At 39.0% G+C, this 25971-nt stretch overlaps 1 protein-coding gene and 1 long non-coding RNA gene across 8 annotated transcripts in view; both read left to right on the top strand.

The window, feature by feature from the left end:
• SORCS1 (sortilin related VPS10 domain containing receptor 1) overlaps window positions 1–25971 on the top strand; it is a 531938-nt gene that overhangs the window by 130240 nt on the left and 375727 nt on the right. The gene's annotated exons all lie outside the window — the stretch shown is intronic.
• On the top strand, window positions 16476–24257 carry LOC146397043 (uncharacterized). Its single transcript, XR_014825799.1, has 2 exons — window positions 16476–19888; window positions 21111–24257. It is a non-coding gene; the product is annotated as an uncharacterized LOC146397043 (long non-coding RNA).

The raw sequence follows: 25971 nt of genomic DNA, 5'->3' as shown, positions 1-25971 counted from the left end.
TAAATAACCTTTTTCTCCATCCTGTTACACTTTTTAGAAACATTCCAGTGTGTATATGAAACACTCCAGTGTTAAACTCATTGGAACGTCTGTAGAGATTTGAAGTCCTGTATCCTTTACTATGCTGCTTGATATTCCTTTCTAATGTGGGTGGTCACATTCCTGTGGCAGATGGTAGATTTTGAGGTTGGCACCCATGGAGCCTCAGAGAGAGGAGTACTTTTATGCTGTAGGAAGAGAGGCAGATGCCACTCTCAAGGGTGACATTCATTTGACCTTCTTCAGCCATCCCAGGGCTTATCTCTCTGTGCCAGGATTATTTCCGCAATCCCTTCACTGGCCTTCCCACTTCTAGGCTCTGGCTCTTGCTTACAGTTGTTGTCAGATACACCTTCCTGAGGGGCTGGTTTTTATCCCATCAAAGACTCTCTGGCTTCCTGCTGCCTGTGGAATTAAGTTCTATCTCCTCAGTCTGACATCTAGGGTCTTCCAGAAATTAACCTGCCCCTGACTGAATTTATCTTCTTGAAATATGCTGTGGTTTTTGGATTCCCCTTGGAGTACCCTTGAGACACTGACATTAACCATTTTCTTATATTCTGCAATCAGTTGATTTTGTTTGGAGTCTAGTTTCCAGGATATCTGATTTTCTTCATCTTCTCTATATACAGCTATACTAAGCATTGTACAAGTCAGTACCTCAGTGCACCCCTCTCTCTCACTGTAAACCCCTCCTGAAATAGCTTCTGATAGTTTGTTTCATTGTTAAGCTTCCACTGTAATTTCAGTCACCTGATTCAATAGAAGGGCATTGTCTTTGAAAGCTCCAGGGGTGAGAAGTTTTCCCATAATTCTTAACCAGGTATCTGGGATTTGCTTGAGCCTGAAGAGCTATTTATACCCATGCTGGCATTTTTTGGGTTTGATCCCTTCTTCCTTTTGTTTGTCTTTTTAGGGCCGCAACCTCGCCAATATCGAGTTTCCCAGACTAGGGGTTGAATTGGATGTAGCCCCTGGCCTATAACACAGCCACAGGAATGCCAGATCCAGGCCATGTCTGTGACCTAGAACACAGCTCACTGCAACTCCAGATCCTTAACTCACTGAGCAAGGCCAGGGATCGAACCTGCATCCTCATGGGTACTAGTCAGATTCATTTCCCCTGAGCTACGACGGGAACTCCCGATTCCTTCTTTTTAGACAGACTTTGCCATGATGATAGTTATAAATCTCTGTGTTTTAACTAGAATTTTCTTTTTTCTTTTTGGCCACACAGGAGACACGTGGAAGTTCCCAGGCCGGGGATGGAACCCAAGCCACAGCTGTAACCAGAGCCACAGCAATGACAGCACTAGGTCCTTAACTTGCTAAGCCACAAGGGAACGCCTAGAATTTTCAAGTACGGTGTTATGCATTTCGTTTTCTTTATAGCCTAACCGTTCACAGAGTTTTATTTTTAAAGTTTTAACATTTGCAGTCCCTTTTGCTCCATTGTTAAGCCGTTTATACTAATGTGCCCTTGCTTTTTAGATTTCAGTTTTGTGACCCTTCATACAACATCTAACAAAAGCCGTTTGCCATAATTAATATTATTGGTAACATGCTGTGCTTTACATCAGGTAATTTTGGGGGCATTATTCAGCTTCACAACTCTCCAGTACTGAGATGACTAATCCTTAGCTCCAGGCAGGCTAGTTAAATCTCCTCAGATTCTTCTAAAATAGAATATCCTTCTTCCTTACCTATTTAAACCCTTCCAGAATATTTAATGATACTCAGGAATTAATTGTATTTTAAATGTGGTAAATGTCTTAGTTATTCTTTCTAAGACATCATGTCTTTTAAAGATATACCCTATGAAACAGTCACCAATGAGATGATATGACATAGTAGATTTCTTTCAAAATAATCTCAAATGAGGGTGAGAAAGTAGGCAGAGGTACGAATAAAACAAGATGGACCACCATGCATTTGTCAACGTAAATAAAGAGGCAAAGTAAGGCAGGCTCAATAACCAGAAATTGAGTTTATTTGGGAATAGCAGAGGAATTGCATTTCAGGAAACACACAGAATAGCAAGCTACAGGCTCGTCCGCTTGAGGAGGAGGCTGTACTCATGGGTAAATAATGCAAAGAGTGGGGAGTCCAGTTGGAGTCTAAGCAGCAAGCTCAGTGGCTTGAAGATGACAAAAGATGTTTGATGCATGTTCATTGTTTAGGAGGTGAGTCTTGGTATTCTGTAAGTCAGGCATTTATGGAAATCAGTCTCTCAGTTCTTAAGTTCTTTTCTTCTGAGGGTGTGTGTGTAAGATTCTCCATTTCATATCCTTTAGTTCTATTTTAGAGTGAAATCCTTTCACAGTTGGTAATTGCTTGAGTATGAGGGATAGGTACTGTGTGCTAAGAAGCACTAGTATGATAATACTGGCATTTCTCAAGCCTTCGTGCACACAGATCACTTGACAATATTGTGAAAATGCAGATTTTGATTAGGGAAATCTGGGGTTGGATGTGGAATCTTGGTAAGTTGGCCTCCTCCATATGCATGGGTGCCACATCCTCAGGTTTCAGCCAACCAAGGATCAAAAATATTTGAAAAAAATTCCAGAAGGTTCCAAATGCAAAATTTGAATTTATCATGTTCTGGCAATTACTTATATAGCAATTACATTGAATTAAGTATTATAAGTAATCTCGAGGTGATTTAGAGTCTGTGGGAGCAAGTGCATAGATTACATGCAGATACTACTCTCTTTTATATACAGAAAATTGAGCTTCTGCAGATTTTGGTACCCGTGGCAGGTCCTGGAAACAATCCCCCAAGGGACAACTGTATTTCTAGCAAATTCCCAGGTGACAATGATGGGCTTATCCTCTGACCATACTTTTGAAAGCTTTGAGAAGCAAGGTAGTATAATATTCTCTTTTCATTGTTAAATATTCATTATTTTCCAAAACTACAACAAATCCTTCTATTCTTCTTTGCCTAACTCAGGTTCCATGGCTTCCTTCAGGGATTTTCCCCTAATTTCAGGACAAATGGATTTCTCCATGTTTTAAGCTTTACTAGGCCTTCTGGCCTCTACTATGTATTGATATATAACCAATGTATTGATATCTTGAATTGTTAGTTTAAATTTGTGTTATTTTCCTGAGACTGCAAAAATTCTCATGTCCCAAGCTTTGCCTTTATGTTTTTTTGTTTTTCTACCATTATACCCCTAGCACATATTTTTATATAGGGCTTGATTTGACTCAAGGGGGAAGAAAAAAATTGATATTGCCTAAATTCTGAAATGCTAAAATGAATACAACCAATTAAAAAACTCCAGAATGATAGTCTGGGGACAGAGAGTGGCAGAAAATGAAAGAAAAGTTCTTGTTAGCCAGAGAGGGAGAGAGGCCTTGCTCATCTGGGTTTGAGGTAGGAGGGTCAGCATTTCTTGGAATCTGTGGTGTGGGGGTGAAGGAGCATAGTACTGACAGTCAGGAGACCTGGGAGTCGTCCTGACGCTGCCATAATGAGCCATGTGGCTGCAGCTAATGTGATGGTGGCTGGAATTCTGTGGCATGCTCTCTCTGGACTCAGTAATTTCAGTAAATATAACTCTCACAGTATCACTGCAGGTAGTTGCTATCACCTATGTTTTCCTAAATGCATACTCCCTTGTGAACCAGATAGCCCACTTAACCTCTCAGAATCCGTGTCACATGGGTTCACACCCAGACCTCTGACTCTGGAACCCAAGCCCTTCTTGACGAGGGTCCTAGTCCACTGAAAAGTGTCTCAGGCTGTGGTCTGCCAGACTCAAGGGAAGACCACCTGGAGTGGTTCTGCTTCTCTGTCCCTATACCCTGAATCAGAATGTTAGGGGAAGGACCTAGAAATGGGCATTTGAGGAAGTTACTCAGGTGCGTTTGAGCTTCCTTAAGTCTGAACCATGCTGTGTTGTTCTGACTGGTTGAGTTATATGCACATACACACACACACATCCCTCATATTAATCTAGACTAAAATTCTGGTGGCCTTAGGTATGCCCTCTGGGTCTGTTTTCCTATCTCTACTTTCTGTAATTGTTGTGATGTTCGTGAGATTTTGCATGCAAAATATCGGGCATATGATAGATACTCAGTATCAGGATTTTAAAAAATTGTTTCACTGATTTTTTTTTAATGGAGAAGGAAAAAAAACTTGATTACCTAAATGAAATTTCTGTATCTTCTAAGTATGTGCATTGTATGTGTGTAGAAAGAGTTAAGTGGGAATCAGTTATGCAGATTTGGTTGAGAATTTAGTTTTCCAGGGTGGTGGGGAGGGAGGGGACTTTTGCCTGAGAAGTTTAGGCATTACTGCCTTGTGTTACCCAAAAATTCATAACATCATTTTCTCTGAATCAACTACCCTTTGGAGTTCCTGTTGTGGCACAGCAGAAATGAATCCAACTAGTATCCATGAGGATGCAAATTCTATCCCTGGCTTTGCTCAGGATTCAGCATTTCTTTTCCATACTGTCTGATGGTTTAGGTACAAAAATAAGTCTTGGAACTTACTTTAATAGGAATTCCTTGAAAGTGTCTTTTGAGAAACACTGATTCCATCAGAGTTAATAGATTATGTTAATCACAGAAACATTTAGGAATGCCAGATTTAAACGGATTTCCCACTGAAGAATGGTTAGGGGTCTTTAGTATGCTAACATCTATAGGAGCACAAGTTAAATTTCTAAAATTCTGAACATCAGATATTTTTCCCTCTCCTTCCCTCTCACCCCAGGCATTGCAGAGAACAGATAATCCAGGGAACACACTGGGTATCAGTTTTGAACAAAATTCTACAGGCTAAGTCGTTTTGGGGTTGTTCTAATTTCATACTGCTGTTCATTTACTATTGTAATTCTAACCAAAGGAGGTTTTTTTGAAAAAGCCCATTAGTGAAATTCTGAGATTAGAGGCTGTATATTTAGTTAGCGTAAAAGGTGATGTCATTTGTCCTATTTGTACCTCCTTTTAGTCATTTTTGTCTGGGCAGAGTGACTTGGATAATTTGAGGTAAAAGCACTCATCCCAAATTGACTTCAACTTCAGGGTCATCACCATCACCGTAGGGGATATGGGGTGACTCTCCCTAGGAAGAGGAAGCAGAATGGTCTTGGCTCATTGAATTGTAGGTTCATAGTCTCAATGATTTCATTGCTTCTAAACAGCCTTTTTGGACTTTTCTGTAGCTTTCAGTGATTGCTTCTTCTTGGAACCCCAGAGTACTCACTCTGTGTGCAGCTCTTGTTCTGGCATTTACTTTCCTTGTCAGTCCAATAGGTTCCTGGGTTGCCTGCCTAAGGAGATCATAAGTTCCAAAAGAGCAGACTCACGCCCCAGTGGGCTCAGCACAGCAACACACACACACACAGTGCACATCTGACAGCTACCTGCTGCTGGAACCCAATGAGCAGCCCGTCTGTACTTGCCTTTAGCATTTGAGACATTCCAGTGCTATATTTTGATTGAATGGCACTCTTTAAAAGAGATGGCTTCTAGAAGGAGCTTTCAGAGACTGAAGTATGTGGCACAGGGAAAGGAATGGCGGGGTCAATGGGCTTCTTCTCTAGCAGACCCTGATCTCTTTGCTTCATTCCGGAATGTTGCAATGTAATTGCTTTTCTGATTTAGACAACTTTAGAAAAAATCTTAATAGTAATATTTTCTGTGGATCCCAAACTCTTATTCCTATAATAACCAGTCTAGCAATAAAAATGGATGGAGGAGACTCTGATGAGCCTGAAAATATATGGTCCATTGACAGAGGAACACTTACTTCTAAACTTAGTTGTTGCCATCAGGAATTTGTGCCAAAGACTCTAAGATCTTCAAATGCTATTAAAAAAAAAAAAAGATTTAAAAACCATAACCTGAAACCATTATTTATAATGACAAATCTCCTGATTTTTAAAAAGTCTGTGTACGGAACATTTGTTTACAATCTATATCTACATTCCAAATGTACAATTTACCCACTAGACATCATCATCATATATGTTGCTTAAGAGTTTACAAAACAGTTTATGATTACCTCGTTTAGTATTTGCAGTACTGAGTTTTCCAGTAATTAATTCCAACATTAATTCCCCTGCACAGGTGCAAGACCTGAAGTCTGGATGGGTGAACTGAGTCACCCAAAATGATACAGCTATTAAACAGCAGAGCTGGGACTAGAACCTGGGATTCCTGGTTTTTTGGTTTGGTGTTCTCTCTAACAAACTGCCATGTCACAAGCCTATTATTTTTTCTTTCGGTCTTTAAATTGTTTTTATATAAAGTATCACATATGTACATAAAAATGCACAAATCATGAATCCACTGCTCAATGAATGATTGAGAAGGGGATGCACTTAGGAAACCATCACCCCTTGAAGAGGCAGAACATCCCCAGCACCCAGGAACCCCTGTCAGGTCCCTGCCTTTCTCTCCCAGGCTAACCATTCTCCCAACTTGACTTTAACTCAGTAGACTGAGTGTGTTAGATTTTGCCTGTTTTTGTTCTTTGTGTAAATACAATCATGCATTCTCTATTATTTCATGTCTCGTTTCTTTTGCTGAGAATTCTGATTATGAAATATATTTGTGTTTACTGTTTCATATAGCAGTAGTCTGCTCATTTCAGTACTTCGTAGTCTGTTGTGTCAGTATTCTAACATTAATTAGTCAGTTTCACTGTTTATGGACATATGTATCATTCCTAGTTTTTGGTTGCTAAAATAATGCTGAAATGAGCATTCTTCTTATCTCTTAGTGCCCAAATATATATAATTTTGTTGGAGATATATACAGAAGTGTAATTCCTGGATTCCAGATTAAGTACTGCTTAATTTTAATAAACACTGAGTTTTCCAATAATTAATTCCAACATTAATTCCAAAGTAACTAATGTTCCCACCATCAATATAAGAGAGTTTCAGGGGCTCCACATTTTATCAACATAGTTTTTCATGTCTTTCTAATTATAACTATCCTAGTGGGTACATCCATGTGTATCATTATGGCTTTCATTTTCATTTTCCCAAAGAATAATGAATTTAAGCATTTTTTCAATTGTTTTATCAGCCAACTGACTGTTGTCTTTTGTGAATTCCTTGTTCATGTCCTCTCTTTATTTTCTGTTAGGTAATCTTTGCTTTTGATTGAAGAGTTCTTTATATATTCTAGACATGACTCCTTAATCAGTTATATGTGTTGCAAATATTTTTTTCCCACTTGACGCCTTCCTTTTTCACTCTGTTAATGATTTCTTTTCATGAGTGGAGTGCTCTTAAGTTAAAATCGTCAATTTCCCATTCCTTGCCTCTCTGGTGCTTTGTGTGTCCTATTGAAGAAATTCCCTTGTTTACTCCAAGGTCACAAAATTATTCTTTTATATTATCTTCCAGAAATTTTATTGTGTTGCCTTTCACATTTAGATCTACCATCCATCCACCTAGAATTGATTTCTGTGTATGGCACAAGTTAGGGGTCGGATTTTTTTTTCCATGTGGATATATCCATTTGACCTTGTACCATTTATTGAAAAGACCGTGTTTCCCCCACTGTTCTGCAGTACAACCTTGTTGTAAATCATGTCTAACATCTCTATGAAACTTTTTCTGCATTATCTCTTCTTTCCAGTGGATATCCTTTAATATTATCTTAATAATTATAGATTTATAAAAAAAAATCCTAATATCTGTTAAGGTAAGACCTCTAAATTTACCTTCCTAGAAGTTCCCATCGTGGCTCAGTGGTTAACAAACCTGACTAGCATCCATGAGGATGCGCATTTGATCCCTGGCTTGCTCAGTGGATTAAGGATCTGGTGTTGGCATGAGCTGTGGTGTAGGTTGCATATATGGGTCAGATCCCGAGTTGCTGTGGCTGTGGTGTAGGCCAGCTGCTACAGTTCCAATTCGACCCCTAGCCTGGAACATCCATGTGCCACGGGTGTGGCCCTAAAAAGACAAAAGACAAAAAAATAAAAGTAAATAAATTTACCTTGCTATTTATGATACCCTTGCATATTGGCCAACTCTGTTTCCATCCATTTTAGTTTATAATCAACTGCTAATGGTTTATTTTTGACTTAGATGTTTTTTACTTCACAGCTGCTCCTTTGAGATCTTTACAGATTTGTTACTTTCAGTCAGAAATGATAGAAGTGAAACTCTCAACTCCTAGTTCAATGCATATGCTGACAGATGAGGAAAGATTTCGTGCTAAACATGTGTCTTAATTATTTAAGACCATGGTTCATTCAGAGAGCCAGGGATCCTTGTGTTACAAGTTATTATATTATTTTAGTTATTTTGAAAATATTTCAAAGTCTAAATATTATTTTCAAATGTAGCATATCAATTCTCTGCATTTTGTTTCCATGAGAACTGTCCTTGTCCACACCAGGGGTGCTTCTGACTTTGACTCTGCACTAGCTCTGCCCTGGGTCTAGAATGTCATTCCCCCAGTTCCTGGTATGCCCAACTCCCTCACCTTTATCCAGACCTTGCTTAAACATCATCTTCTCGATGAAACCTAATTCTAGTTCAAATTGTAAGTTCTAATCCTCTTGCCCTGCTCTGTTGGGTGTGTGTGTGTGTGATTGCAGTAACTCTTGTCACTTTTTGACACACTTGCTAATATACTTGCGGATAAGGTTCTGCCTAGTATCTGTCTGTCTTTCCACAACAGCAGATGTCTTGGCTTTGTTGGCTAATATATCCTAAGGCAGGAACAACACCTTGCATGTAGTAGGTGCTTAACAAATATTTGCTGAATGAATTGAAATGAAAGATAGGTTTCTTCTTTAAGCCTGGTTTATCTCTACCTGTGATTATTTGGGATTATATGGAATGATCTGGTGAAAAGGTGTGATCTGAAGAAGTCAGTGTGCATGAGAGTCTGAGAGCTTCTTGGAAAGAACTCATCCTAATCCTGAGCTTAGCACTTCAATCCAGAAATACATGGTTTCAGAGTTTGCAAGCAAAGGATGACTCTGACCACACTCGGACACTGGCTGTTCCTTTAGGAGTTCATGTGCTCATCCTAGAGTGAGGGAAGATGCAGGTTAGAAATAAAACATACCTTTTTATTTTCTAGAAAAAGTTTGTAAAATACGTTCTCAAACTTGTGTCCATTAGAATCATTTTGAGGGCTTATTAAAATTCAGACTGCTAGACTCCAACACCAGTATTTATTTATTCATTTGTTTTAATTTTAGCATGGGGCCAGATGATCTGTATTTCTACCAAGTCCCTAGATTATGCACCTGCTCTTGGTCTAGCCCCACACTTTGAGAAACATTGCTGTAAATTATCAGAAAGCAAGGAACCTGGCTTCTGTACCCCCTTGTGTGTGACCTTAAGAAGGAAAGAAATGTTTTGGTACACCTCAGTCTCCTACTTGCTATAGAAAACTTTCCAAACTTTGAACTCTAAAGCATCGTCAGAGCTCGGTATCCCCTGAAATGAACAGTGGCTCCTGTAAGAGGGCTGGTGCCAGGGGAAAGGGTAGAAGAACAAGGTGGATGCTCCATGGTGGAAGGTGTTTCTCCCCCCCATCCCTTTAACGCCCACCTCCTTTTAAAAAAATGATTTTCTCTCCTCCTTCCCTCCAGACCTCCCTTTCTTCCTTTCTTTTTTAAGTGAGTACATTTGAGCCACTTCTAAGGTGGACCAAGTATAACTTCTAAGGATGACCTGAGTATACCTTGTTTGTGGGGGTCTAGAGATTCTGAATTAGCAGGAGTCAAGAGTTGGAAGGGTTATACCTTTTATAGACCTTTAAGCCCCCGATAAGCTTGTGACAAACAAAATCTTAAGCAATCTGGACCTCCATCCTTGTAGCGTGAGGAGGTCAGGCACACTGGCAGGAGGAGGCCTGGAGGGAATTGATAGTGTCATTACAGAGTCGATATTTATTTAATTCTGTCTTCCAACCACTGGCCAGAGGTAGCCAACAAGCTGAGGTGATGCTGCATTTTAATAAATATCCCTAAAGAGCTCTTCACCTAGGCTTAGTTACAGTGTGTAAATACGCAGACAGCCCATTATTGATGCTAATCCTCATGCTAGTGCAGAAGGGAGAGGATGGCCATGGAATAAAGTATAGGTGGGTAATGGCCGCCTCTTATTAGCTCATCCAAAGCAAGAGTAAGTCTCCTGCTGGCTACCTGTGATTCGAGGTTATCTCAGAACTAATTACCCTTCTCTGGGTGGCAGGTTCCATCTCAGTGCACTGTAGAGTTCCTGGCTAGATCTGAAATCTTTTATGCCACTGACTTTAACTTCTGCTAGTCTTCCTGTTGAATTTCATTGAGGCCTGGGCTCTGGGTTAAATGCCGTCTGAGTTACCCAACTTTTCTTAGAGATTTGATTTCTTGTGCTTCTCCAAACCTACCAGTTACAACAGATGCATGTTCGTTTTGTGAAGGAAAGCTACCAGGTGCAATGGGGCAGTAACTCGACTTCACTTGGTATATTAACTCATCATCAATTATCTATCTTGTACCTGGTGTTCCTATAAGCCTCCGTGGCTGTGGAAGTGAATGCTGTTAGGCAGTGAGATGAAGAGGAATTAAGGGATTACAGAAGAATACCAACTCAGCCCACAAGGTGCAGGTCCAGGCTTCTTAGTGGAGGTCATGACTTGAGATACATCCTTACTGTTTTGTAGAAGTAAGTAAAGGAAATGAGAGAGAGGAGCATGCTAAATGCAAAATATTATAAATAACATAAACATGATGAGTTGTATGGTATCTGTGGGGAATTATATTAAGAAGGTGATAGAGGAGAAAGGATCTCAGTGAGTTAACAGTCATGCTGTTAACAGTCCTTCAGTTTCATGTATGTAACATAATGCTAGAGTACACAGTTTTTGGAAGCAGATAGCATTCAATTTCTGATTCTTCTACTAACTAGCTTTGTGACCCTGGGACAGTAACTTAAACTCTCTGTGTATGTTGCTTCCTATCTTTACATTTTAGTCATTGCATGTAAAGTGTGGATAATGATACTGTCTTTCTCACAGAGTAATTGGGAAAACAAAATACATTAATGCATCGGAAGTGCTTAGCAGAGTAAGAACTAAATAAATATTAGCTATTATTATTCTTTATTAATGCTACTGAACCAAATATTCTCACCTGCTGCGTAGCAAAGCCAATCTCCTGACACTGGATTGTGGTGAAGAAAAGTGCAGCATTTAATGTCAGGGCACCAAGCAAGGAGAATGGGCAACTTATGCTCAAAAGACTTGAAATTCCTGATAGCTTTCAGGGAAGAGTTTTTAAAGGTAGCATTTGGGTGAGGGTTGCAGCTTGTGGACTTCCTTCTGATTGGTTGGTGGCAGGGTAACAGGTTGTTGTCTTGGGAATCTTAACCATCAACTTTTGGGTTCCAACCAGTCTGGGGTCTCTGTGCTTGTGCTCAGTGGGTAGTCACCATTCTCCATCTAGGTGGTGGTCTTAGTTCCTGCAGAAGGACTCAACTATATGCATCAGATTATTATGCATACCTCTTGAGGAACTAGGACTCTTTTACTGCTGACTTAGTGTTTTACCTAGCATTGCTTTTCTTGCTTGACTGCTTTTCCATTTATTTGTTTGTTTATGTATTTATTTATGTATTATTTAGCATTCCCTCACTTTCCTAATTAGTAACTCCTTGAGTCTGTTCTTAGGAACTCAGGGGAGGCACCTGGGGACTAAAGCCTTTTGCTGCAAAAAAAGGAAGAGGAGACATGGAGGGGCTTTTATATTCAGGAGGTCCCCGCAGGATTCTGCTCAGTTTTAAATTCCCTCTTTTATTTGGTACTCCTCAATCCTGAGGGGAATGGCATGGGACAAGAAAGGGAATAAAGTTGTGAATAGAAATGCTAATCATAAACTTGAAAGAGGAACTTGGTTTTAGGAGAACTTGGTTCCCTTATCAAATACTTATTATGTATCACCCCTCAACTACCATATGAGCAGTTAAGTATCTCTGTTTGGATTTTTTGCCATGCCTGTCCCACATGAGGACTTGGGCTTTTCATCATTATACTACACTGTACTTACAAACTTCTGTAGTATGTCTTGTGTGTCTAGCCAAAAACAATAAACAAACAAACAAAAATCAGGAAAGGAGTGTGTGAAATAAAACTAGATTGAAACTCAAGGAGTTCCTGTCATGGCACAGTGGAAACAAATCCGAGTAGGAACCATGAGGTTGCAGGTTCAATCCCTGTCCTTGCTCAGTGGGTTAAGGATCTGGTGTTGCTGTGGTTGTGGTGTAGCCTGGCAGCTGTAGCTCCAATTTGACCCCTAGCCTGGGAACCTCCATATTTCACAGGATCGGCCCTAAAAAGCAAAAAAAAAAAAAAAAAAAAAAAAAAAAAAAGAAAAAGAAAAAAAGAAACTCAAGACTATTCTTTGAAGCCACACCACACCTTGGAGTATGGAAGGCAGGTGCAAAGGTAAAGCCAAGCAAATGACTCCATTGCCATCTTAGACAAAGTCACATAGGAACTCCTGAGATCCAAACCTATTGCAGTAACACATCACTCTGCCTGGTGCCTGGACAAATCCACACGGCAATCATGCCATCTTCAGGTGCTTGCTTCTGATTTTAAACATTTCCAAAAAAGAGAATGAAGGAAAAAGTATCTTTCATGATTCTTTCCTTTTAGGAATGAGGATCTCCTTCTCTAATGGGGGTGGTTGTAAAGATAAAAATAGTGAAATCTCAAGGTGTGAACAGATTGACCTTTTCATTCCACTGCCTCCTTACTCGAAAACTTCAGGTGTGCTCACTTCAGGGTTCTCTATGGCACACACTGCAGGAGGCTGGGGAGAGGGAACCTATAGTATAGGCAGTGACTTTGAGTGTTTAGGGAAGTCAAAAATAACAGAGTGGGAATTAGGGAGAAGTGGGAACATTCTGTTGGGTTCTCTGTAGTATTCTGTCAAATTGTCTGAAAAATGTCTTAACACCTTGAACAAGGTTTCCAAGAGGTGGGCACTTGTCAGGATCCCCAGAGAGCTGGAGTTTTGTCAGAGGTTGTGAGTAGCTGCAGGGTGAACCTTCAGGTTATAAAGAACGAGTGAGAGTCCAGGTAGCATCTGTCTAAAGGAGCGGTCATCTGGTGTCTTGCAGGGCAGAAGCAAAGACTCTGCTTTTGCAAAAGAGAGAGGGCACAACTCTTTGAGGTTTGCATGGGTTTCTACTAAGAACTGGGTGTGCTTTTCTCTCTTTTATGGCGGAAGGTTTTCTTTCTTAGTGAGTTCAATCTCTTTATTTCCTCTTAGGCTTTCCAATTAGCACATTCCTCCTGCAGGAGGCGACATTTGAATAAGAAGTGAAAAGTGGTTTGAGAAATAGGCAATGGGATCCCACTGAACAGCATAGGGAAATATGTGTGATTGGGTCACTTTGTTGTACAGCAGAACTTGATGAAATATTGTAAATCAACTATAATTTAAAAAGATAGGAATAGGCATGTTCTTCCCACTGTGACTGGTGCTCTGTGAAAGTGAGAGTAAAAGCAAAACAGACCCAGACAGGGGCCTTCATGCTGTCCATGGCCAAACAGTGGAGAGACTGATCAAAGGTATTGCTATTCATGGGGCACCCCCTATCCCCCAATTGGCATGACTTGGTAATTATGGAAGAAGTATTTTTTTGTTCCTCCTGAGTTTCCTCCTCGGCTGAGCATGTGAGAATCTCCCCAGTGTAGGCAGATCTTACAGTGTGTCACAGAATAGCAAGGCTTGGTTCCAGATGGTCCAGTTGAGTTACACATTTTCTGGTGGGGCCTGTGAAAAATCATTGTGTTCCTGTCTCTGTTGGGTATATCTGATCTGAAAGCTTCAGTGTGAGAGAAGCTAAAATTATCTGCAAGATGTGTTCGATACAGTGGAAAAAAACAATGCAGGGCAGCTCTGCCAGTAGACGCTGCCATTGTCTAATTATGACCATCCAAGCTTTGAGCTCTGCCTTATGTAAAGAGATGCTGACTTATTCAGAGATGTGAGCCCTCCCCAAAAGATCACAATCCTAAGGTGAACTTAGTTATTCTGTCCGTCTCTACTCAACTTTCTTGCGCTGGGCTGATTTTCCAAGTTTTCCACTTGGTGGCTGAGGGAAGTGCCTGGTAGGAGCTGATGCCTCAGTACTTGACATCACAGAGCTGTGGATAAACACATCTGCAGGGGAGATGAGCTGAGTGATGACTATTCCGTGACACAGGATGTTTCCCTGAATGGCATTTGCTTTTCGAAAGTCATTCAAAGAAAGCTGGAAGAGGAAAAAAAAAAAAAAAAATCCTCTGCCTTGTGAGCAAAGTAACTTGGCCTCAGCTCAGTGAAGCATGATCAGGTATGGCTGGAGTTTTCTTTCATATTCTGTCCTGCAGAGCAACTATTTGAAAATGTTTCTGGCCCAGTGAGTTTTCAGACGTACATAGTGGAGAGCCCATGTGATAAATGAAACCTTTTGTGAAATCTCCTTGACTTTACCCTCCCCAAAAGATTTAAGCGGCATTTTGCTGAACTAATTTATAAGTTCAGATTTCCACATGCTTTTACGATCCCTAGCTTCAAACACCGAGGTAATGTTGATGAACACAGATTTGAATATATATGCGATGGGCATCTCTTGCTGTTAGCTATGTGTTTGGTGCCATGGTTGTTTATGCTAGTTTACTTTTTCAGAAATGAGAATATACTGGCTCACATAGTTAAGTAGTTACACATAATAACAATTTTTCAACGACTTAAATCTTAATCCCAAGATATATACTTCAGTTTTCCTACTGGTCTTTTTTCCAAATTGAACCACTACCATCATTTAATAATTATTTGCATTTCTCAATAGAAATCCCTTTAAGGAAGTTGAAAAAACACGTTCATCTTCAAGTTAAAAGGTATTTTGGTTTGTTAGAAAATACTTCTGTGTATGAGATTGTAATATTTTTCAATCTTTTTTTTAATTGTGTATATTTTGGTGTGCTTCTCAGTGACTCCATTAATATTTCCAAACAGGACATTTTATTCTGCGTCACATTCTGAGGACAAACTTTAAATTCAGCCCAGTCACTTTGTCCATAATTGTAAACTCGATAACATTATGCCTTGTATTGCCAGATTGATCATATTCTGCTTACTAAGAACTTGAAGATTCACAAAAATCTTGTTACAGTTATATTCTGTTTTAGAAGTGCATAAAATGAAGTAATTTCTTGTCTCATTTGAAATATTCACATTTGTACCTTGCATTGAACAGATTTGCTGAAGGACAAGTGAAAAAAGAAAAATTATAACTCTCTGACCAAATAATTCTAAAATGTCTGTGATTTAGTGAACAGTATAGAATTCATTTTCCAATGCAGTTTTGCTTTTTTTTTTTTTTAAGGCTGAAACCACAGCATATAGAAATTACCAGGCTGGGGGTCAAACCGGAACTGTAGCTGCCAGCCTACCACAGCCACTTCAACATCAGATCTGAGCTGCGTCTGCAGCCTATACTGCAGCTCATGGCAATGCCGGATCCTTAACCCACTGAGGCCAGGGATCAAACTTTATCCTCATGGATACTAGTTAGATTTGTTTCTGCTGCACCACAACGAGAACTCCCCAATGCAGTTTGGATAGAAGATGGCATCTTAAAAAAGTGGTGCTAGTCTGTGCAAGATGCAAAGACTGCTTGAACATATGTGGAGAATAAGTTTTATAAGGGCCATCACACTTTATAGTTTTTCCTACTGTGGTTTTCTCAGTAGCAATACAGATGTGAGTACATAGTTACCACACTGGATTATATGATTAAAAAAAAAAAACAAACAGATCCAGATCCTTAAGAGTTTGTGTTGTATAAATACAGAATAATTTAACCAAATAATAAATCTTCCTACTATCTCCTTGCATGATCACAAGTTACCAAAATCAGCAAAAGGGAGAGAAAGACAATACTTATTTTCATATTCACTTGAATTCTTCTGATCCTATATAACCCAGACTTTGAGCAAATTCATCCAGAATGTGGAATTCACTTTTTTGGCTTCATCTCTGCACTACATTATCAAATATTCTTTCCAATTGTAATATGATCTGTTCATCAAACTACTTATTGCCGTGTCACTTATCAAAGGCATTAATAAACTTTTGTCTGTTGTGGGCCCATCTCTCATACATGTGATGAAGCAATTTATATTGAACAATGCTACAACTGAATTTTCATCAACATGTTTGAGTTTTCTTTGTATACATTTTTTTTCAAGAACATTTAGATTTATTTATTTATTTATGTTTGTCTTTTTAGGGCTGCACCTGCAGCATGTGGCAGTTCCCAGGCTAGGGGTCAAATTGGAGCTGTAGCTACTGGCCTGTGCCACAGCCACAGCATTGCCAGATCCAAGCCACATCTGCGACCTTCACCACAGCTCACGGCAACACCAGATCCTTAACCCAGTGAGTGAGGCCAGGGATCAAACCTGTGTCCTCATAGATGCTGATCAGATTCATTTCTGCTGAGCCACAATGGGAACTCCGAAGAACATTTATATATTTAATTGTCCCTGAGAGAATCTGGGAGATATATTTGTATTTTGTATAAAAGTGACCTTGTGACTTGGCTGGGTGGATCACTAATTTTCAAAATTGTACTATATAAATTAGATGCAAGGCTTGGACTTATATCACTGTAAAAAGTGAAAGCAATGATAAATGCTTGTTGTGCTATCTTTTTATGAGTGACTATATGGAAAAAATTGGGGACAGTGCTATTTTAGGTACTAGTGAAATTGTCATTGGCAGTAGCTGAAGAATCATACGATGTCAGTATCAATTGCTATCTCATTTTGGAGCTGATCAGTGTCACAACAGTCATTCGAATTAAAAAATAATAATCTGTAAAAGTAATGATGCACTTCTAATGTAATTACTTAACCTGCAATAAATAAATAAAAGTGGTACCAAAATTTAGACAACATACAAAAATTGTATGTTATTATAGCAAGACCTAAACAATAAGCACTGAAATTCTAGAAGAATATGGCATGTATCCATTTGTTAGTACATATTTATCAGGTGGTCGTGACAAGGCACCCAGTTGGGTATGGCTCAGATGTGCTGAAGTAGTGCATTAATTACTAGCATCCTCAAGTGTGATGGACATGCACAGGCCTGGTTTTTTAAATCTGTTTAAAAGACTCATGCAGAATATTCCACATATTGATTTCTGAGTTTCTAATCACTCTAAAACATTATGAGATAAAACTCCAAGACATTTAATTTTGTCGTGAACCTGCGATTTGGGCAGGGCTTGACCGTGGCTGTGTCAGCTGGTGAGGCTTACCTGGGCTGGAAGATGCATTTCAAGATGGCTCATTCACATGACTAGCAAGGTAGTGCTGTCTGATGCCTGGGAGCATAGCCAGGGGCCTTTCTTCTTCTCCACTGGGGCCTATCTATAGGGTTTCTTGGGCTTCCTCACAGGATGGAGGGTGGGCTAGAGGAGAGTATGTTCCAAGAGACATGAAGTAGAAGGTAACAATTTGTTAAGGCCTGGTCTGAAAGATGGCACAGTATCACTTCTGCTGTATTCTACTGGCAAAGCTTCAAAAGAGCCTGCCCAGATTCACAGAGATGAGACAAAGACCCTCTTCTTGGAGCGGTATCAAAGAATTTGTGACCATCATTAAGGGTCACCATGCAGAGATACCACCTTGATAGTCAGTGACTCTTTACAAGGAATTTGAAATAATGACACAGGGACTGCAGTTGAAGTTGCAGACTGAGGTTAACACCAGGAAATGACTTAACCTGGAAGAAAAATGAACACTCTGATTGTCTCTGGAGTCTGGATATTTGCTGTGGGCCTCATTTGAGAGCATGACTTTGTTTTTTAATTACTACCATTAAGAATATGAAATGTAGTTTGAAAAGGGATAAGATTAGAAGAATCTAGGGGTTCTGTGGAACATAATTTGAAACTTACTATTTTCATGTATGCTTCTTTCAAAGCCCAATTCTTTTTCTTCCCTCAAAGATATACTTCAAAGGACTCCTACTTGTCACCCTCCTGGGTTTCTTTAATTTTGTCATTGCTTATACAGTGTGTCCTTCTGCTATCTACTCTTTCATTGCTCTGATTTAATATGTCATCATTCATTCATTCATCTACTTAACAAATGTTTATTCATACCTATTATGTATTAATCACAGGGTGAACTGGGATAGAGACATAAGTGGGAGTTTTGTCTTTTTTCTTAGAGTTTTTTTTAAGCTTTGTTATTTATTTATTTTATTTTTTCTTATCAAGTAGTCTTAATTGTAATCAATTGTTATTTCCCCAATACTTTATTTTTTTTCTACTGTACAGCATGGTGACCCAGTTACATGTACATGTATACATTCTTTTTTCTCACATTATCATGCTCCATCATAAGTGACTATCTCTTTTTTCCCTCCCACTATTCTATCGTAAGTAGTATAATAGATTTGCAGAGTGTAACAGACATAAAAAGGGGCTTTAAATCCAGGCTAAGATTACACACTCCAGCCCAAAACAAATTACCACAAAATCAAGAATTGACAATTTATATAATTTTCGGTCATAATAGCATACCAGCTGAATATTTATTGGTTCTAAATAATTCTAAGTCTTCATTCAGATAGTTAAAATTAGGCATCAACAGATGGATAAAAAGAACTATAGCTTGATTTAATTTTTTTTGGCTTAGTGATGTTTATCCATTCTCTTCTGTGTTCTGTTACTTAAAAATCAAATATATTACATTTTCTTATTAGAAACATTTAAATAATTCCTTGTGAAAGTTAATAGCCTTAAGCACTTGTCTTCTTGTATATTAAAAAAAGTATATCCTCTAACATATCAACTAGGAAAATCTATATAGTCCAGGAGATAATCTTATCAAGGAAGCAGGACTAACAGCTATAATCAGTCATGTTTTCAACACTCATACCAAAGTACTAAGGGTTTATTCACTTTTAGTTTAATAATCATTATTTCTTATACCGAGCACTTTCTAATAGAGTGATCATGCTCTTGTTTTTGCATTCCATTTTTAAATTTTTCAAAATGTTTATTTTATATTGAAGTATAGTGATGTTGCAATGTTGTGTTAGTTTCAGGTTACAGCAAACTGCATCAGTTTTACATGTACAAATACACGTTTTTTATCAGATGCTTTTCCATGTAGGTTATTGCAGAATATTGAGTAGAGTTACCTGTGCTATGCAGTAGGTCCTTGCTACTCTGTTTTAAATATAGTCATGTGTATATGTTTCTCCCAAACATCTAATTTATCCCTCTACCCCGTGTTTCCCCTTTACTAACTGTAAGTTTGTTTTCAAAGTCTGTGAATCTGTTTCTGTTTTGTAAATAGGTTCATTTGTGTCAGTTTTTTTAGACTCCACATATAAGCAATATCATATGTTATTTGACTTTGATTACTTCACTTAGTATGATAATCTCAACGTCCATCCACATTGCTGCAAATGGTACTATGTCATTCTTTTTAAATGGCTGAGTAATATTCCATCGTATATATGTACCACATGTTCTTTATTCATTCCTTGGTCAGTGGACATTTAGGTTGCTTCCATGTCTTGATTACTGTAAACAGTGGTGCAGTGAACATTGGGGTGCATGTTATCTTTACAAATTTTAGTTTTCTCCAGATACATGCCCAGGAGTGGGATTGCCAGATCATATAGTTTCATTTAATTTTTTTTTTTTTTTTTTTTTTGTCTTTTTGCCTTTTCTAGGGCCGCACCCACAGCACATGAAGGTTTCCAGGCTAGGGGTCTAATCAGAGCTGTTGCTGGTGGCCTACCCCACAGCTACAGCAACACAGGATCCCAGCCGTGTCTGTGACCTACACCACAGCTCACGGCAATGCCGGATCCTTAACCCACCTAGCAAGGCCAGGGATCAAACCTGCAACCTCATGGTTCCTAGTCAGATTCGTTAACCACTGAGCCATGACGGGAACTCCCCATTTAATTTTAATGCCAGAAAATATCTCAGGGTCTTAGGTCTATTTTTGCAATTCATCTTTGTTTTTATGATCCTACCTATTAAAAGAAGAAAATTTTCACTATGATTATAGCAGCGAAATATTGTTATTATAGAAACTATGTAAAGTACAGAAAATTACAAAAAGGAAAATAAAATTACTTACAATTATACCAAGAGATAACTATGTTAATATATATATATATATATATGGAAAAAACATAAAATACAATTTTGGAATCATAGGATCAAAATGCTTATGTACTTTTTAAAATTTCAGTTAAATTCATATTTAGCCTTTATTTTCTGAAATACTTTTCAAAAAATTGTATTTCTGCTATTTATATTATCCCATTATATAAAATTTCTCAAGTTTAAACTACCTCTATTTTTAAGGTTTACATGGTAATCAGTTCTTTTTCCTATTACAAGTAAGACTGTGATGAACTTTCTTACGCACATATCTTTGACCATGTGTCAATTTGTGTAGAATTGTTTGTTGTATTTGGGATTTTTTTGGTAATAGCCATGAACATTCCAGGACTCTTTCTTTGTGCAGAGCTATTCTTTTCAGAAGTTTGCATTAAAGTATCTGTCCAGGTAAGTATTTGATTGGTAGCAACTGGAGAAAGTTTCTTCAGGACCAGATGATTTGTTTTTGTTTTGTTAATTTAGCGCTTTGGCTGTCTTTGGACACTCACACTCACACACACACACACACACACACACATACTTATGCATAAGGAGATGTATTTTTTTCTTTTACAAATATCTCTACTACAATGGAGATGATATGCTCCACCTTTTCATTGATGTTCTGCTCACAACCCAAAGTCCAAGGAGGTCTTCGCAGATCTTGAACTAAGACATGGAGAATAAATGGAAATTAATGAAAGAAAGGAACTGAAGAATTGTTGTAGAAGGCCGCTTAAAAATTCAAATTAAAAAAAAAAATTCAAATTTGGAGGAGTTCCTTTTTGTGGCTCAGTGGTTAACGAACCCAGCAGGTATCCATGAGGACTTGGTGTTTGATCCCTGGCCTTGCTCAGTGGGTTAAAGATCCAGTGTTGCTGAGAGCTGTGGTGTAGTTTGCAGACTCAGCTCAGATACCACGTTGCTGTGACTATGGCATAGGCCAGTAGCTACAGCTCTGATTTGACCCCTAGTTTGGGAACCTCTGTATGCTGTGGGAGCAGCCCTAATAAAAGACAAAAAACAAAAAAAATCAAACTTGTGGAAATTCCACGTGGCACAGCAGGTTAAGCATCTGGCATTGCTGTGGCTATGGCGCAGGTCACCTCTGTGGCGTGGGTTCAGTCCTTAGCCCAGGGACTTCCTCATGCCTTGTGTGCAGCCCAAAAAAATACAAAACAAAACAACAACAAAAAAATAATAAATCCAATCTTGTGTGGGGGGGGGTTATTACACACAGTGACAATAGGATTCTCTGCTATTTACTTATTAGTTTATTTTTCGGAGAGAGTTTAAGAAACACTTTGTTAACTTTTACAATTTATGCAATGCTCTATAAAATGCACTCTTGAAGGTATCACGAGGTAAGTCGTTCATTGTTGCTTTCTTTTTTCAGTATGTAAAGACCTTAAGGTTTATTCATACAGTAGAACACACTGTAGGGATTATTATGGTGAAATACTTCTGTATATATTTATAATGGACACGTATTGGAAAATTACACATTAACATTAGATTAGAAATTGGAGGGTATAATTGAATAACATTTTTTAACAGTTATAATTGTATGTTTTTAAAATGTAAAGTGAGATGATTTGAAATCCATATATGTTGTGGAATGATTGCCAAAATCAAGATAAGTAACATATTCATCATATCATAGAGTTAACTCTGTGTGTGTGTGGTTAGAATGCTTAAGATTGACTCCTGGCAACTTCCAGGTATACGGTACCAAATTATTAATTATGGTCATGTGGCTTGCTTTTAATTGGAAGGTCCTACAGTCATACTGTTTCCCTGCTTCTTCCTTCTTCTTCCCCTTCCTCCTTCCCTCTCTCCTTTCCGTTCCCCCTTCCTTCCTCCCAAATATTTAGGGCTGTATTAATTATGTAATGAAAGGCACAGTGGCCTCAGTGGGAGGCAGTATCTTCCTTGCGATGTGGGCTCCATCCCACACAGCTGTTCCCACAGCAGCCCAGAGACTCCTTTCCGAATTCCACAGACCCTGCAGGTAACATCGTCACCATGCGGTTTGCAGTGCAGTGTGCTGGCGCATTTTTATGCTGAGAATTTCAGATCTGGACGAGACAACAACAGAAAAGCATCAGACCTATTACCCTCCCTTAGACATGTATCTAAACGATAAATATCTTTGTCTTATGAGGCAGTTAAAGCAGGTAGTGAGTTTCCAGGATCAATGTCGATATGGCTATACATACACACTTGAGCTATCCATAAACATATAATCATATGTTCTTACATTGTTGTTCCATTGGAAGTTTGCAAATAATTTAAGCATCTGGGAACCCTTTGTAGAACCACTTTTCATCATAATGAGTGGCCCAAGTGTTATAACTCGCTGAAGCTGAATTTGGTCAGAATTATCAGTCCCCTCATGGAATCTTGGTAACAGCACCCACGCTGATTGGGGCAAGTATGCAAATAGTGGGACAAAGGCACGGAGCACTTTTACACATTTGTTTAAAAATAGCCCATGCTGTTTCTTCTAGGATTTAAAATCAGAGGTGTTATGTTATAAAGAGACAAGGGTGGAACCTGGCGGCTGAGTTCTCATAGACGTAGGTGAGATTGTCTGTGCTGAATGCAGCCTGGGTTTGCTAGACATGGTTATCTTGATTCATTTGTTGGCCAAGTCCAACATGCATACGAATTCATGTGAGATTGTATGTGCAGGTGAGTTATGCTCTGTTTTCTTAAATTCTCCAAGGTTTTCGCAGCTGTAGAAATGAGGACTCATTAGTTACAGTTTCTGCTTCAGCATGAGCTAGGTGAAGTGAAAAAAGTTGCATACAGTGAGAAAAGGCTTCTACTAGCACCAAAGAGTGGCTGTGTCTCAAGGCTTCCTAAATTAGTCCTCGGGTAGGAGCTTTCTTAGGGCCTGGGTCTGACAGAATAATTAAAGAAGACTGGGAAGCTTCACTCACTTGATAATTATTTTTTAGTTTCAATATAATCTGACCTTACAAAATTCAGTATTATTGAGAGATACTAGTTTGGCTTAATGAGAAGCATGAAAAATGTAACATTCTCCATTGAAACACAGCTTTATTACTTGGGGCTAGATTCAAAATCACAAACTAACAGCTTAACACCTTTTGTGGTGATGCTTGTGGGTCTGCTTTAATGATGAGATAAAGATGATTTTTAATTCACTCAGGGCTATTCTTTTCCCTGATTGGGCATACAGACCAAGTGGTCTTTGCCATGTTCATTTGCTGTGTAACACATTCTTTCTAAAAATATGTATATTCTTGGAATTTTTTTTTCAAAATCATAAAAGTGACACCTCACTGCTGTAAGAAGTTAAAGGAAAATAAATTCTCTGAAGGAAGAGTTAATAAATTCCCTCCCTTCCAACTCAGATCTCAAGTATAACCAAAAATAACAATTCAGCATGAATCCTTGTGGAGTCGAGTTTAACTGCCTTAGCCAGAGCACACAGCAGATACTCAATAAATAGTTGTTAAACTGACTTGAAGCCATCTCCAGCTCTTACACAGCCTCATTCTATCTCTTACAGTGCCCTACTATTTTTTATTCCCATTACCCCAACTCCAGCTTGAACCCCCAGAGCTTTTTTTTTTCTGCCCCCCATAGGGACACACCAGAGGCACATGGAAGTGCCCCTGCTAGTGGTTGAATAGGAGCAACAGCTCCTATAGGCCAACAGCTGGATCCCAGACGCCTCTTTGACCTACACCACAGCTCACAGCAGCACCAGAACCTTAACCCACTGGGCAAGGCCAGGGATCGAACCCACATCCTCATAGGTACTATTCGAGTTCTTAACCTGCTGAACCAACAATGGGAACGCCCCCAGAGCTTGGCTTCTAACTTGACTACTGGGATGGCTTCCACTGACAGATGTGTTCCCACTGTGTTTTGATTTTAACCTTGGAGGACTGCGTCTGACATGTGCCCTGTGCTGGCTTTCCCTGACCAAGAAGTCTTACACTGTACTCCTCTCTGCATTAAAAAAACAAAAACAAAAACCAATCAAACAAAAACAAACAGGCCAATTCCAGTGCAGACACCTCTAACCCTTGGCCCCAGTCTAACAAAACCACATTTTTCTACCTCATATCTTAAGTTCCATACAAACTTGACTTTTGAAATTTCTTATGCCTTGCCGCTTTCTGCGTCTCTGCTTATGTTTATTTTGAGCCATCTCTGCTTATGTTTATTTTGAGCCCGGGATTCAATTACATGTTAATTTTAAGGAATTACTGTGTATAAGACATTGTAGAGTTAAGTAAAACATTCCTAGCATCCTTTAATATAATACGGGGGATGTTGAGATAATTATACAAGAAACGCTAATAACATAATCTTTCTTCCACCACCCAGTATTTGTGTTCCCTCAAGTAACACCTTCTAGAATTCTTTCAAAATAATTGCTGACATCTTTCTTTTCTACCCTCCTTGAAATTGGCATTGATTGTTCTCACCCATCCATGTTCCCACACTTCCTGTTCTGCCTTATAATTATTTTTGTCCTTATCTGTCTTCCCTGCTAGACTGTAAACTCCTTAAGGACAGGGACTGTGCATTCGTTCATGAGTCTCTGAAGCAAGTAGAATACTGAGAATAATGTGTTAAGATATGAGTATTATTTATTAATCTGTGTTCAGTGTTTGCCTGTACTAATTTAAATACTCTGGTTAAGCCATGTGTTAGCTTGAAGTTTACTGAAATTCAAGTTTTGGGTAAAATTGACTTGATAGTTAATGACTTTCCCAAGGATTCTATCAGTTTTGAAGGGTTGAGAGGGTCAAGTACATTCTCAGGGCATCCAGTTCTGTGGTGTGTACCATACACTATAAGATACAAATCTTGTAGTTCCTGTGGTGGCTCAATGGTAATGAACCTAATATCCATGAGGATGCAGGTTCGATCCCTGACCTTGCTCAATGGGTTAAGGATCCGATGTTGCCTTGAGCTGTGGTGTATCTTGCAGATGCGGCTCTGATCCCACATTGCTGTGGCTGTGGCATAGGCTGGCAACTGTAGGTCTGATTTGACTCCTAGCCTGGGAACTTCAATATGCCACAGATAAGGTCCTAAAAAGACAAAAAATGATGCAAATCTTTCTGTAGCTGCTATATTCACAGGTATTGGAAAAAAATAACATTTCAAATCTTTGTTAGTTTTGTAGATTCAATTAAAGATTTGCTAGAGGGTGTGGTGGGGAAGGGTGACACAGCAGCACAGGTTTCTACCATGACTCTTGTTTGGTTTCTCTCTTCTCTTTCCTCTACCACTCTCTTTGCCTCATCTGCTCCTTTCTAGTTTGTTCCAGAATCTCCAGACTTCCTCTCCCATGGCCCAGCTGTTATCTTTTGAGACCTTTTTTTTTTTTTTTAAAGAAGGAAATGAATATAACAAAAACCCCAAATTGGACAAAACAAAACAGATCAAAATAGGAAGGAGTTCCCTGGTAGCTCAGTGGATTAAGGATTGGCATTGTCACTGACATGGCGCAGGTTTGACCTTTGGCCCAGGAACTTTTGCATACCATTGGTGTGGCCAAAGTGTACACACACACACACACACACACAAATAACCAAACAAAGACAGTTTTCCTCTTAAGAATTCTGAGTTCAGTTGTGAAGAGAATACAGTTTTCCCTCTCATTACCCTTGTGAATTCCATCTTCATCATGCATAAGTAAAATTCTGAGCTTGGCCCTTGGCTGAATGTGTAAGGCCTGAATTAAGAAGGTGTA

The sequence above is a fragment of the Sus scrofa genome, chromosome 14 (assembly GCF_054392235.1).
Source record: "Sus scrofa isolate SSC_HxYL_T2T_F1_AM1 chromosome 14, Sscrofa_HxYL_maternal_Yorkshire_Landrace_v2.0, whole genome shotgun sequence".
NCBI lineage: Eukaryota > Metazoa > Chordata > Mammalia > Artiodactyla > Suidae > Sus > Sus scrofa.
Note: the sequence above shows the minus strand (reverse complement) of the source record. Positions and strands in the feature narration are given on the sequence as shown.